This window comes from Myxocyprinus asiaticus, chromosome 2, assembly GCF_019703515.2.
Source record: "Myxocyprinus asiaticus isolate MX2 ecotype Aquarium Trade chromosome 2, UBuf_Myxa_2, whole genome shotgun sequence".
Lineage (NCBI taxonomy): Eukaryota > Metazoa > Chordata > Actinopteri > Cypriniformes > Catostomidae > Myxocyprinus > Myxocyprinus asiaticus.
In genome coordinates, this window is record NC_059345.1 from 31,620,837 (window position 1) to 31,637,088 (window position 16,252).

Genomic DNA, 16,252 nt, shown 5'->3' on the forward strand with positions numbered 1-16,252 from the left:
CGATTGGTTGTATTTGATTTATTTTTCTGCTACTTATTTTACCATCAAATGGTGTGTAATATCAAGGACATTTTGGAGAGATGATGATGATGACTATTTTGTGCGAGTCTGTCAGCACACACAGCATCTTATTGATGCATTGTGATGCAACATCAGAAAAGTGACTGCCTTAATGTAACTTAATTGAGAGCAAGTTAAGATTAATGCATCTAAAAGGAGCTAAGCTCTTAATCAACAAACTTTTAGTATAAAAGTGTACGGGTTCCCACAGTCAAAACTTCCAGACCTGGAAAAGTCTTGGAAATCATTGAGTCATTGAGATTTCCTTAGTGGCTCTTACATTTACTAGTTATACTTGGCTTTAAAATCTCTATGTGAGTGTGATTTCTATAATTCTTTGTCCTTTTCCAGTAATCATGAGTATGGGGAAATCATATTGGTCAATAGGCGTGGGAACCCTGAAGTTTAAAAGTTGAGAAGCCTTGTCTTACAGAATTAAATACTCAGTGTTCCATTATAAGTCGACTGTTTACTAGTTTACCGTAGTTTCTGCCAAAATATTATACATTAGTGTACTAAGATCGTAAACTCAATTTTAAAGTTTTAAAGGATTTTTAGATATTGTTTTACAGGAAAACAATACAAAAATGATCAAGAATAAGATTTTTTTTCCCTAATATCAAAGGTAATGATCTAACGTGAATTTTCTTGATACATTATATATATATATATATATATGAGATTGTACCTGGTAACATGTGCATGAAAAATGGCTAGAAATAGCATTTTACCTTTTGTGGCGGGGCCGGGTCGTGATTCCGCACACCCGGCCCCTAATAAGGCTGATTAAGCCCGAGAGGGATAAGGTCGACCGGAGACGCAGTTCTCTCTCTCTCTCTCTCTATCGCTATATATATAGAGAGAGAGAGAGAGAATTTGCCACTCATTATTTTAACATGCAAATGAGCTTTGCGGCAAATTGTCCATTGTTTGCCAAAGGTTTGCTAGAGGTTCACCACTACCGGCAAAGAGCTGCAAACTTTTGCGGCGACTCACAATCTCATTTGCATGTGAAAATAATGAGTGGCAAATTTGCGGCTAGTTTTTTTGTTTTTTGTAAGGTTTAGCATAAAGTTAAATGTTCACATGACAATTTGCACATGGTTTATTTCTATTTCTTCTACTCCAAACTTCTCTGTCAGCTCGTATGAATGTAACCCATCTTAAGTGTTTCACTGCTCTTTCTCCTGTCATTTTATATGTATAAATGTTTTCCAACTGAATAGACTCAATATTAAATGGAATAAATTATAATAAAATGCAAAGTAATCTCTTCAGTAATCAAAATACTCTTTGAATGTAACTCTATTCTAATTACCAATGATTTAAATTGTAACTGTAGTGGAATACAGTTACTTATATTTTGTATTTTAAATACATAATCCCATTACATGTATTCCGTTACTCCCCAACCCTGAAGGCAGCATAAAAGTAATCCCCAATATGATAGGTGTGAGTGAGAGACAGTCCTTTTTTACTGTAAATATTCACTTTCACATTCTGAAAGTAAAAGCGGAGATTTATAGTAAAAAATATTGATCTGTTCTCACTTAAAGTGATTGCATTGCTTCTGAAGACATGGATTAAATCACTGGAGTTGCATGGATTACATTTATGCTGCCTTTATGTGTGTGTGTGTGTGTGTGTTTTGTTTTTTGTTTTTTTGGGAGCTTTAACATTCTGGCCAACATTCACTTGCATTGTATGGACATACAGAGCTGAAATGTTCTTCAAAAAAATCTTCGTTTGTGTTCTGCCGAAGAACAAAATTCATACACTTCTGGGATGGCATGAGGGTGAGTAAATGATGATAGAAGTTTCATTTTTGTGTGAACTATTCCTTTAATCTCTCGACATTAGGATTTATTATTGACATTTAAGTTTCGACTTGAATTTTACTGTTAAAGGTCTCTGAACTCATTTAAATGGCATGGTGCATCGGTGACTGAGTCCATCTCACACCCACCTGTGTGCTGACGCCTGTTTCTACCTGTGCCGCGGGTCCGGTGTACATTACTGTGACCAAGCTGCTGACAGTCAACACGACGTGTTAATATTTCAGCACTGTCGCCCAAATCCTTTCCGGGTGTTTGTCGGCCTTTGTTTCGCACCTACTTTTGTTCTGCTGTTTAATTAGGGGGACTGATGGAGGATTGAATTGCAAGTTGACATGGTAGGACAGGACCAGAGTCAGAGAGGCACGAGACCCAGGCATCAATACACAGAATAAGCTAGATTTCAGAACAAATAACACACAGTCTGTTTATTTTTGATCGTGAGAAAATTAACATTTTATTGTCAATGAGCTGACAGTGGCCATTCTCGAGTCAAACTGAAAATTCGCCGGAGCGACAGCTGAAAATTTCTCGGTAAAAATGCGCCACGGAGGGAGTTTTATCTTTCTCGCGCTCAGCATCATTCTAGGTGAGATTTTTAGTTAATTTTATTTGTATGTAAATGTCACATTAGATGGAGAACTTTTATAATAGGCCTATTTTATATCTTTATATGTACAATGGGGCAAAGGCACTTTTTAATTTTATTTTCTCCAAAAACACTAAACAGCAACAAAAACTACCAAAGTACTTTCAATGACATCAGTTTGTGATTATACACTTTAAAATATTCCTGTATTTGGGGTAATAGGCCCCCCTGTTGCAGGGGCTAAAGCCCCCTATAAAACACATTGTTTTTCTTAAGTCGAGTGAATAGATTTGTTATGAAATATGTTAAAAGTGTGCTCACATTGACTTTTACAATCACAATGGAGATTCATTTGTTTATAGAAAACTTGAGATGTTATAAAATGCCAAATGTGTTTGAAATTAACAGGAAGTCTTGCACCCTTTTCTGAAGTAGTTATTTAGAGTAAGCCTCTCTTAATTTGTTACTAAATAAAAAAGCATCTTACTGTCTCCATATTATTTGCCTTAGTTGACAGATTTTGCCCTATAACTGTTGTCCCTATGTTTACACATTATCACTATGACCCCCCCAGGGGCCTTTTACCCCAAGTGTGGGGTAAAAGGCTCCCTTACCTCCTTTAAAAAAATCTGTTATTATTTATTTTCACACTAGTTATGTTGCTCCATCAATATTCAGTAAAAATAAATGTATTTTTTCCAATCTTGATACACTTTGTGACCAGAAAAAAAGTAAATTTTCCTTAAGGTGTGCCTTTTGCCCTGTTGTACCCCATTATTTTGTATATTTATATTGAAATAAAAAAATAAATAAAAAATTTGTAACAATTTAAAGTACAGTAGCTATGTTTAAAAAAAAAAAAAAAAAATTTTAAATAGCAATGAAGTTATTTCAGCACTCTCTCTTCGTAAATTAATCAACCGTTTGTATCACATTGTTTTTTTCATTATTGCACATTAACATGAACATTAATGTAGTGTTTTCTCCCTCGTTCAAAGAGATTGTATGTTGTGACACCAGAAATCCCTCATCTCCCAAGACTATCATCAGACAGAGGAAGATGAGCTCCAAGAGTGAGGACGAATTTGAGATGAACATGAAAGTATTGATAGAAAACATTAGATCCTTGTCAAGAGAAGAAAAGGGCGAAAAGGCCCAATCAAATCTTCATCAGAGCATGAACAGAATGGCAGGAAACAATGAGAGAATTGCAGTTGACAGCACTAACCTAGATACCTATTTCGAAGTATTCAAAAGTTTATTCTCTATATACCAGCCGATGCTGGTTGACAGTTTCATTGAAACTCTCCCTCAGGCTTTAGTTTGTGTTTTGGCAGACAGAGAGTACTGTGGATGGCAAGCTGATTTAACCAGTACTGTTTTGTCTGCATTGAATGGACAGATACTGTCTGTGATCTCCTCTGTTAAAGCTCAAGCCTGCACATCAACATCCAATCTGCGAATGGTGAACTCCACCATAACTCAGTTAAACTCTTTTCAGGAGATGATGATGAATGCTTTGTCTTCAGAACTCCCACTTTATCTACTATCAGACAACACTGTTGCCTTATGGAATAGATTTATGGACTTTTTGATTCCTCCTGTGATGTCATTCATGTCTGATATCATGTTGAGTGTGCTTCAAACTCCAGTGGATTTTCTAGAACTCGGATTACAGTTCAGCATTGAAATCCCCTCCCTAGACCAGAGTGACAGTTGTCCGCAAGGTGTGTCATACATTTAAGTTCAATTCAGTTCTTCATTGCTGATTTGGGTGTATGTTTGGATGAATTTTTCTTGGTAATAAATTATTCTCCCTGTCTCCATCTCTCTTTGTACACAGGTGACCTAAAGCAGCTTATCATGTGGTATGTCCTTGGAATCCCATTTTCTTGTTACACATTTGGATATGACAGTTCCATAATAAAAAAAAAAAAAAAAAATATATATATATATATATATATATATATATATATATGTATATATAAACTCAGCAAAAAAAGAAACATCCCTTTTTCAGGACACTGTATTTTAAAGATAATTTTGTAAAAATCCAAATAACTTTACAGATCTTTATTGTAAAGGGTTTAAGCAATGTAAACAATTAATGAACATGCACCTGTGGAACGGTCATTAAGACACTAACAGCTTACAGATGGTAGGCAATAAAGGTCACAGTTATAAAAACTTAGGACACTAAAGAGACCATTCTACTGACTCTGAAAAGCACCAATAGAAAGATGCCCAGGATCCCTGTTCATATGCGTGAACGGGCCTTAGGCATGCTGCATGGAGGCATGAGGACTGCAGATGTGGCCAGGGCAATAAACTGCAATGTCCGTACAGTGGGACACCTAAGACAGTGCTACAGGGAGACAGGAAGGATAGCGGATCGTCCTCGCAGTGGCAGACCACATGTAACAACACCTGCACAGGATCAGTACATCCAAATATCACACCTGCGGGACAGGTACAGGATGGCAACAACAACTGCCCGAGTTACACCAGGAACACACAATCCCTCCATCAGTGCTCAGACGGTCCTCAATAGGCAGAGAGAGGCTGTACTGAGGGCTTTTGGCCTGTTGTAAGGCAGGTCCTTACCAGACATCACCGGCAACAATGTCGCCTATGGGCACAAACCAATTTTCGCTGGACCAGACAGGACTGGCAAAAAGTGCTCTTCACTGACGAGTCACAGTTTTGTCTCACCAGGGGTGATGGTTGGACTCGCATTTATCGTCGAAGGAATGAGCGTTACACCGAGGCCTGTACTCTGGATCGATTTGGAAGTGGAGGGTCCATCATGGTCTGGGGCGGTGTGTCACAGCATCATCAGACTGAGCTTGTTGTCATTGCAGGCAATCTCAACACTGTGCATTACAGGGAAGACATCCTCCTTCCTCATGTGATACCCTTCCTGCAGGCTCATCCTGACATGACCCTCCAGCATGACAATGGCACCAGCCATACTGCTCCTTCTGTGTGTGATTTCCTACAAGACAGGAATGTCAGGGTTCTGCCATGGCCAGCAAAGAGCCCGGATCTCAATCCCATTGAGCACGTCTGGGACCTGTTGGATCGGAGGGTGAGGGCTAGGGCCATTCCCCCCAGAAATGTCCGGGAACTTGCAAGTGCCTTAGTGGAAGAGTGGGGCAACATCTCACAGCAAGAACTGGCAAATCTGATGCAGTCCATGAGGAGGAGATGCACTGCAGTACTTAATGCAGCTGATGGCCACATCAGATACTGAATGTTACCCCCCCCCCCCTTTGTTCAGGGACACATTATTCCATTTCTGTTAGTCACATGTCTGTGAAACTTGTTCAGTTTATGTCTTAGTTGTTGAATCTTTTTATGTTCATACAAATATTTACACATGTTAAGTTTGCTGAAAATAAAAGCAGTTGAAAGTGAGAGGACGTTTCTTTTTTTGCTGAGTTTATATAATATGCATCAATATGCTGTTTTTAAAAGCACAGTTGTAACATCTTATCACTGTTTCATTTTAAAGCAGATGATATAATGTTTTTTATTATAAAATGAAGGCTAATTTCTTCTTTTAAAAAAATTTTTTTTTATTAAGGGGCATGAATCATAATGTGAGCTGGTCCTTTGGACAGTCACTTCTGGATATGTTTTTGGCTCCTGCATCTATTCCCTGCAGATACCCAGGTTCAGAATGCCAAACCACAAGCAGTGAGCAGTTCAGTCGTACTGGCACATCCTCATTGGACATCCCTACTTTCATTCTGACTTGCGAACTTCAAAATGTGAACCAATTAAATGAAACCCTTTGTGCTGTAATTTTAGCAACAAGCTCTCAGGAATCTTATTTCCTTTATCAGATGTGCCGAGTGCTCAGTACACTCTCCCACACTGAGGTGACACAGGCATGGAGGAACACATGTCACATGATGCAGAACATCTTCTTACCTCTCATGGAGCCCTGCAATGAACCTGTCAGCACACAATCAAGTCAGCGTATTGCACGGTCCAACCTCAACCTACGCGAACTCCTCTGTGACTACCAGAACTGGACTGCCGCGGATGCCACAGACCCAGCTCTGGTTACAATGTGCAGTGAAAATGATCATGAGGCCTTCATCCTCGCTGTGTGTGACAATAACGATGTGATGCAAGTGTTGGTCAAAAATCCCAATAATGCTTGGGTGTGGGAATACTGTGTGAACTCATCGGACACATACATAGTGAAGCAATATTGCTTATATAACTTGTGGACTTTTGAAACAATCGATCCATCAATAGTGACATTCTGTTGGAATAATGACATGGTGAGATTGGAAAAGCTTTTGTGTGACAGCCTGGACTTCTTCATGATTGTGTTCTCCAAAGAAGAAAACAACTGGTTGAAGCCCAATTGTACTGAACCTTCATTACAAGAAGACATAAACACCCTTGTGGCTCAGTCTTGCAAATACTCTGAATGGAAGAATGTACGAGCAGTCACCACAGAACAGATCTCTCTGTGCATTCAAAATGATGAGCTTCGATTTATTAATGAGGTGTGTACAAATCACACATTCATCGCTGCAATTGCACTTAATGGTACAAATGCTTGGGTAGTGCAATATTGCACTTTCTCTATCAGCAATCCCCCCACGAGCCCACCACAACTGACCACTGACTTCTGGTGTGACTATAAAAAATGGACTGAAATATCTGTGGATCCTTCAGTGGTTGTTCTGTGTTGGCAGTATGACCAGGTAGGCTTCCATGAGAATGTCTGCTGCAACACGCTCTTGTACCAGAACTTGACTCTTCATCCTGACAACCAATGGCTGTTTCGCGAGTGCTCTGATAATGACACAGTGAACATGTTGGCACAGGTTTGTGTCTATTCAGACTGGAGCCAGCCTACTATTGTTGACATGACCGACCTTGCTCTCTGTGCCGATCTTGACACTAAGAACTTCACTCACAATGTATGTGCCAATGTCACGGTTCTCCAGAATTTGCTGGCCAATTTAGACAACACCTGGTTACTGGAGTACTGCTCAAACCTAACTGGTTCTGGCCCAAACACAACTGGTTCCGGGGCAGGGAACGGGGGAAACCTGATGGGTTTCCGACCAGCTGAGCAGTGCCAGTACTCCAGTTGGGCCTTGGTGCTCCCAGACGCTGCAATCCTCGCACTTTGCTGGGACTATGACCAGGCCAACTTCATCTCCTCCATCTGTACTGACTCTTCTATACTCACCCACATCACACAAGAGACATCCAGCCTCTGGGTTGGCACTCTCTGTGCTACTTACACAGGTCCCCATATCCCCAGTCTCAGTGGGAGCAACTCTACACAGCCTCAGCTGTGCCTAGCTAGGGAGTTATTCAAGAAGCTAAATTGGACCTGCAGTGTAGACTTCAGTTCTGTCTGTCAACCAGGAGCCAGTCAGATCCAAGGCCTTCGGATGCTGTTGCGATGTGGGATAGAGATTCTCCAACCCCGCTTGAAGAATCTCATGACTACAAAGGTGGCATTGGTTGTCAAGAAAGCCACCAGCTTGTTGGTTGTCCTGCTCTTGGGTCTAGAAGAAAGCCAGATGACTGCTGTGGGGGTCACAGAAAATATTCGGCTTAGTGTACTGGAGTCAATGGTTGTCTACATGGAGAATGAGACCAACTTTGACAACAAGCGTGTGCTCCTGCAGTGCTTTGGGGTAGGCATTATTATTCTATCACTACTACTGTTAGTATTAAGGACAAGGCAAAGAATTGCATTCATTAGATCAGTGTCTCCCAAACCTCAATCTTCAATGTTAAACAAAATGCACTGTGAACTAGTTCTAGAAGGTCTTCTGGTTATTAATTAAGCATATCCATTACCAGGTTCACTAACATTTTGTAACTGACCCATGATCTAGCTCATCAACATGAGGTATAATGTGTTAGACCTGACACTGGATAATCTAAATCTCTTCCTTAGCAAGTACTAGTAACTCTTGAGTCATCTGATTTTATCTCTACATTGGTACTGATACAAATACCTAATATTTGTTGTTTTTATCATAAATTTTCAAATATTGTTGTTCTTGTCATTTTCTTGACAATATAAGAATGACACTTTAATTCTAATTGAAACTTTGCATGTGTGTATTTCAGAAAGTTCTGACCAGTCTGATGCAAACAGGAAGAGATGTAGCCAGTAGCTTTTTTCTTATCAAGGTTTGTTGGACAATTTTATTTGCATGTTTCTGGAATTATCTGGCTTTGCATTAATAATAAAAAAAATTGTATTTGAAAGTGCTTTGAGCCAGATTCATATTTCATTTCTCGAAATGTCAGCCTGCATTACCATTCAGAACCAATCACCTGTTTCATTTGCTGAATTCAGTTTAAAAGTATCTTCAGTTTTCTATGCAGGCTTTTGCATTAGAGTTCTGATTATTGCTTTACAGGAGTATTTTCACATTCCTTTGTCTAATCTGAAGTCAGTGCTCAGTGCAGCAGACATCACAGTCGTAAGGGAGATTCTGCAGTATTACAATAGAAACCATGCCACCTTGCAGGTAAACCATGCCCACCAGCAGCCACACACATTGGCATATTAAGAATGAGAGAGTACAAAGTATCTAGCCTCTGAACTAATTGTGAACTGCAAAAGCCAGGCCTTTTGTCTTGGATTAGGTGTGCATTAATGTAATTTACAATCTTTCCTGTTTTGGAAGCTGTCAGATGAGTACCTGCATACCACGGTGTCTGTGCTCTTCCAAACACACCTGCCCAGGGATAGTAGCTTGTTCCATGACATGGGCCTATTATTGGCCCTGGCTACACCTTCAGACATCATGTCAATGTCTCCACTACAGAGCAATATCAATGTGTAAGTGGCACACACATTGTTGAACCTGTTTAAATAGCTTTAAAGCACCATCTGTTGATTACAGTGATTATTTTTTTCTTATGGCTGATCTGAATTTGAAACATTATGAAAAGCCTGAGTAGATCATGAGTGAGAAAGAAGATCAGACATATTTAATTATTTTCTTTCTAACCACCAGAACATAAGGTTTTACACATTTCAAATTCTTAAAAAACACTTTTCTCCAGGTTAAGCATCATTAATCTCAGCATCAAAAACCTTTCCCTGGAGCAGCAGCAAGCATTTGGTCGGTGGTTCAGTCTGTCCATGAGCTTGCCTAAAATTACAGCCAGCAGCTTATCCTTCATCAGAGACACTGGTAACCTGATCGCATATCTGCCCTTCCAGAGCTTCCAGTACCTATCACCTGCTCAGGTAACAGCCCCAACACCTCCCTAAGATACCTGAGCTCATTTGGCTCCGGTTAACCCTCAGACTGCTCAAGTGGGGAAAATGTTGATGCTGGGCTCTGGTTCATTGTAACAGACATGCCTCGTAGTCTGTTTTCAATAAATAAACACAGAGACACATGAATTAGACATGGGTGTGTAGTGGACAGTGAAGAAGATTATGGGGCTTACAATAATGAGAAGGTCTTCACTGCTGTCCATACACACAAAGGACATTTCCTTAAAGGAAACATTCACCCAGAATGTAAGAAAAGAAAGTGATGACAGAATTTAAATTTTTTGGTGAACTATCCCTTTAACACAAAATAGATGTTTTTTTGTTATTTTTATACAAAATGGTATAAAAACATTTAAAGACATTTAAATAGGTCCTTTTTACTAAATGTATTGTCTAAAATGAGCATAATGAGTCATAAAATACTCTTCTCCTCATGACCCTGTGTCTTGTTCTCTTAGATACTGGATGGTATGGATGTCCTAATGAATAATGCTTTGGGTCCGCTCAAGCAGCAGTTCATTGCTCAGAGTCTCATTGGAGCCTTCACTAATCTTACTACTGACCAGTTTAGACGGTTTGTTAAATGCTTACATCATACTTCATTAAAAAGAAAATGATATATCCACTATTTTTAGTTGTGGGGCAAGAGTTGGAAATGTAAATAGATAAACATGAAGATATTTGTTTGGTCTCACACCATGCAGGTTAGGTAATCTGTCTTGCCTGGCTAACCCCAGCCAGCTGATGGCATATGCTGGAACAGAAGCCTTCTCAGTGATCCAGGACAACATTAGGACATGTGTCATCCAGGGAGTCAGTGTCCCTAGTAATATGGTCAGTGAAAATAGTTATGCCACAACTTATTCCAGATCAGTTGTCTGAAATGATAAATACTGATTACTCATGATTAATTATTGCCTTATATTACTCATTCCTCAAAACAACTTCCTCGTTGTAGTGGTACACATAAACTAACCCCAGGTGGTGGAGTGTTTTTGATTACTTTTATTGTTTATGTCCAGATATCATTGGTCTTGAATGCATCTGAGCTGCAGTCTCCCTCCAGCCTCACCCCTCAGAGAGTCTCTCAGCTTGCCCCTTTCCTGCCTCTGCTGGGATCCAGCTTCCTGCAGCAGCTCACCTCAGCCCAGCTCATGCCTGCCCTGAGCACCTTGGCCCTTGTGCCTTTTACCCCAGCACAGGTATAGTACACTCCACCTGAATATGTAAAACCACTTCTACACTGCAAAATATATTCTTAATCAGTATTGTGACTGTAAAAGAAGATAAATTTACTTAAGAAGAAAAATAGTTAAAAATAATAAGACTTGTTTTCATATAATATACAGTATATATATATATATATATATATATATATATATATATATATATACATATATTGAATTAAGTTTATTTGTCTAAGCCCATTGGCAATTTTTTTTTTCTTTTTTAAAGTAAAAACCTCTCAATATTTTATTAGATTTATGCTTTAAAGGAATAGTTCACCCAAAAATGAAAATTCTCTCATCATTTGCTCACCCTCATGCCATCTCAGATATGTATGACGTTCTCTCTTCTGCTGAACACAAACAAAGATTTTTAGAAGAATTTTTCAGCTCTGTAGGTGCTGGATGGGTGAATGGGTACCAACATTTTGAAGCTCAAAAAGCACATAAAGGCAGCATAAAAGTAATTCATAAGACTCCAGGGTTAAATCTATATCTTCAGAAGTGATATGATAAGTATGGGTGAGAAACAGATAAATATTTAAGTCCTTTTTTACTATCAGCCTCCACTTTCACTTTCACATTCTTTATGCATATCGCCACCTACTGCGCAGGGAGAAGAATTTATAGTAAACAAGGACTTAAATATTGATGTTTCTCACCCACACTTATCATATCGCTTCTGAAGATATAGATTTAACCACTGGAATCTTATGAATTAGTTTTATGCTGCCTTAATACTTAATTCGAGACACAGTATATTTTCTGAAAATAATTCTAAATATCTCATTCAATTCTACTTGTCAAGTAAATTTATCTTTTTAAAAGGATGTTTAATTTTTTACTGAAATACATGACAAAATGACTGACAAAGAAAATTATTATTTTCTCTTTTAATTTAGGAATTTGACTTAAAATGATAAACAGTTAAAGGCTTAATACTTTGAATAAGTATTAACTTTAGTCAGGAAATTTGTATTAATTAAATACAAGTGGATACCAACATCCCTATGATTTAACACCAGAGGCTTTATCAATTAAAATATTTGTTCTTTGTGAAAATGTTAATTGTCTTATGATGCAGTGCCTTATTCACTTCCTATTGATCTATGTATTGTTTTGTTTTTTCATCAAGGCATGTGTTATCATTGACAAGATCTCAGCCAATTTAAGTGTAAGTATGTCTTTGCAATAAAGAAGGAGAAAACAGAGAGGGCTGTGCTAGCTCTGCTGTTTTTTATTAAACCTTTGAGAGGATGGCCAATTCCTAGCCTCTGTGTGTATGTGTGAATGTGTGTGTGTCTGCATTTGAGATGTCAGCACTTTTCCCAGCCAGCTGGCCCACAACCCAGCATAATCAACTCTGGGGTGTTTCAAGGACAATTGTTTTAGCCTACACGCACACACCAGTCAATTTCTCAATATTTTCTTTGCCTGTTGGAAAGTGCAAATAACATTTACTCACATGATTCATGTGATTTGGCCATTCATGGCAGTTTAGGTTTACACCAGGCATATCAAGCTGCCTTTTGTGTTTTGTTTCTTGGGTTTAAAGAGAACATTCAAATGTAGGTGAGACCAAATGATTACAGGTGGAGCCAGCTGACAGTGTGTCTCTAGTGAGCTGGCGAGCACACTTCATACAGCCTCTATCACATGCATGCTGTCAAAGAGATGACTTAAAGATATCTAATTTAGAATAAAGACTGCCGATGGAACATTGCAACTATATAACTTGTTAAGACTTTGATTAGTTATGTTGGTTGTTACATTCAATAAAACTGAATATTGTGTATCTTAAAAATATTATAAATATGATGTTTTTGCTCTTCAGCTAGCTCTGCCTGGCTCTGTGCATTTGTCTGTGCTCGGGTCTCTTGTGAGTGGAGTAAAGGTGGAGACACTGTGGACTTTGCCATCTGACGTTCTGCTGGAGGCTTTACCTGATATCAGTCTTCAGACACCTGGGCTCACTCCCCCACAGGCCAACACCATCATCACCAAACTCTTTGTAAAAAAAAGTCACTCTAACAGATCTTTTGTTCAGGCTCCTTAACAGAGAAAACTCATATGAGTTAAGGGAAACTAGCTTAAAGTTAGTACACAAATAAGAGCTTCAGCCACAAACACCAGACTAAACATACATATAATTGCACACAATACAGTATGTACCTAAATAGAAACAAAAACACTTAGATCCATGTTTCATGCAGTGTTTTCATGGTGAGAGGTGAGTAAAAAATGCTGGTACTCATTTAAAAGTAAAAGACCACTGGAATGCTAAAGAATGCCTGGGCACTTTCTTTCTTTCTTTCTTTCTTAATTTCTTAATTATTCTTTCTTTTCTTCTTTCTTTCTTTTCTTCTTTTTCTTTTTCCTTTTCTTCCTTTCTTTTTCCTTTCGTTCCTTTTCTTTCTTTCCTTCTTTTACTTTCTTTCTTTCTGTTTATCTGTCTCTCTGTCAATCAATCATCAGGCCTGATTTAAATTTGAGCAGAACAAATTGTGTGTAAATAGTAGGTAAAACCATTTTTATGTAAATTAGCACATTTAATTCAATGCTGAAATCTACATCAGAATGGATTTATGAATGATTTTCACAGAAATTCTTTCTGCTTGTGTTTAATTAATGACACCTTATGTGTTCCCTTACCATCTGTGTTTTCCATCAAGATTAACCCTGACTATTAACAGCTTCCGGTTGCCCTTGGTAACAGATTTGTCAGCACTCACATGTTTAGAACAGTGAAACATGTGAATCTTCCATGTTTTCAGGGTTCCACTTCCATGCCCCTGTGGCTGGAAAAAGTTGAGCCATTACTCTCCAGCACTCCTCTCCTCAGTGTGATTCCCAGAGTACCTTTACTGCTGGTCAGTGACAGAGCTGTTTACACTCGCCTCTGGAACACACAGCAGGTATATTCTTTTACCTAATCAAACACTTTCAGTTCATCAACCATAATTTAGTTTTGAAGAGCAAAATATATTTTTCATACAGTGAACTAGTGAACAGTTGTTCTGATTGTATGTATAAGCAAGGCGTAATAAAGAGTTGTGTGTTTTTCATCATGACATTCCTCACCTCAGAGATCTGTACAATATTAGAGTGTCTAATTACTACTTGTTTAATTATTGATAATGAAGCATAGGCTTATTACACAAGATCTCCTGTATCTCCTGTTGGCATGCCATGTTAACTAGTAGAAAAAAAGATGGAAATCAACCTGAGTTTCTCTTGTACTGTCAGTCCCTTTTTCCAGGACATTAAGCAAGAAAGTGTTTTGTAATTCTCCTTTCATGAAACATAAGCTTTTAGAGCCAGGCATTCACTGATTTCACTTTGACTTTACGTATCGCTATCCATCATGTCCATGAAGATTTAGATTAAGATTTAGTTCCAATTACATAGAGCATTATTATGTTCTCTTTTTATTCAATAGGCTAAAGTCCTTTTTAAAGAGGCCACAGACTCCATGCCAAGTCTCTCAGAAAAGGAATTCATGTAAGTTTTGCCTTTTTTGAATTTGTATTTTTTTATGAATTTTATTAAATGAGCTGACAGCCATATTAGTGACTTTCCTTGACCATAGCAAATGACACTGCTTAGAAGCACTGTGTTAATTTTTTCTGTTTGTTTGTTTTCTTCTGCCTCTGACATTTCAGATCTCTGGGGACAGTGGCTCTGGGAATAAGTTGCACAGCCCTTAAAAAAATGCTTCAAAACATGGCTTCTCTATTGCCTCTGCGTGACATTCTGCAGTTTCTAAGGAAGCAGCCTGTTCCACTCCACGCCTCATTGGTATTTTACTGAAGACCTAAATTCAAATGCCCAAATTTAAGAACTAAATATCTTAGATTACCTTGCTTAATCATCACTCAGGTCAAAACTGTCTATTGTTCACTCAAATTTGTCATTATTAAAGGCATAGATCACGTAAAAATGAAAATACTCTCATTGTTTAGTCACCCTTATGCCAACCCAGATGGGAATGACTTTCTTTCTTTTGCTGAACACAAGCAAAGATTTTTAGAAGAATATGTCAGCTCTGTAGGTCCATACAATGCCAGTGAAAGGTGACCAGACCTCTGAAGCTCCAAAAATCACATAAAGGCCACAAAAAAGTAATCCAGACTCCAGTGGTTTAAACCATGTCTTCAGAAGAGATATGTTAGGTGAGGAACAGATCAATATTTAAGTCATTTTTTTTACTATAAATCTCCACAATGTGAAAGAATGTGAAAGTGGAGATTTATAGTAAAAAAAAGACTTGAAAATGTATCTGTTTCTCACCCACATTTATCATATCGCTTCTGAAGATATGGATTAAACCACTGGAGTCTTATGGATTACTTTGGATTGCACTTCATTTACAGAAGTTTCATTTCATAACTTTTTCCTTTTTCTTTATTACAGAAAAAGTGCATAGTTGAGGAACTCTATAAGTTTGACTTCCTATTAGAGTTACTTGGGGATTTGGGGCCTCAGATTGCTATGTCACTTCCGTAAGTCAAATTTCTACTCAATGAAAATAGATTCTGTATGTAAACAGTATAATTATGTCTTCACATCTTTGTTAACTATAATGTCATTGTCTGAAGGCTGAGCACCATTAAGAAATTTCCTCCTGATAAGATGGAGTCTCTGAGGAACATGATAGTGCAGGATCCACATTACTTCCTGCAGCTTCCCAGCACCAAACAAGCTGTCCTGGTGGACAAGGTGGTTCAAAGGCTGGTAAAGACACTCATTCTGCTTCCTAGAAGTTATGTACTTACTTTACTTAGGGATCATCCAAGGTGATGATCTCAACAGGATAAAAACAAGTGTCATTATTCTATGTCCATATTTGTTTAACAAGTTAAAGATGTTGACTCACATTTATAAGAGCTTTAACAATAATTAGTGAATTTGTAGCAAGGCACTATTTCTCTCTCTCTCTCTCTCTTTTTTTATTTATTTTTTTTTTTTACAGAATATGTACACTGGCCTGTACACTGAAGAGGAGTTTCGTTCGTTAGGTGTCATGGCAACGTTTGTGGTAGATGAGATGTTTTTGCAATTGGATAGGAGCTTCTTTGTTGAAGATCTGGAGTTCCTACGAGGATTCTGCTACAGTGCCAATAAAAGAGACCTGGTGGCAGCCATGCTACAGGAGCCAAAATCATTTGGGTAAGGACAGTAATTTTTCCAAGTATTATAATTGTTTTTACATGGGTCATGACTTAAAAAGCCAACTATGAATGTCTCCTTTTTT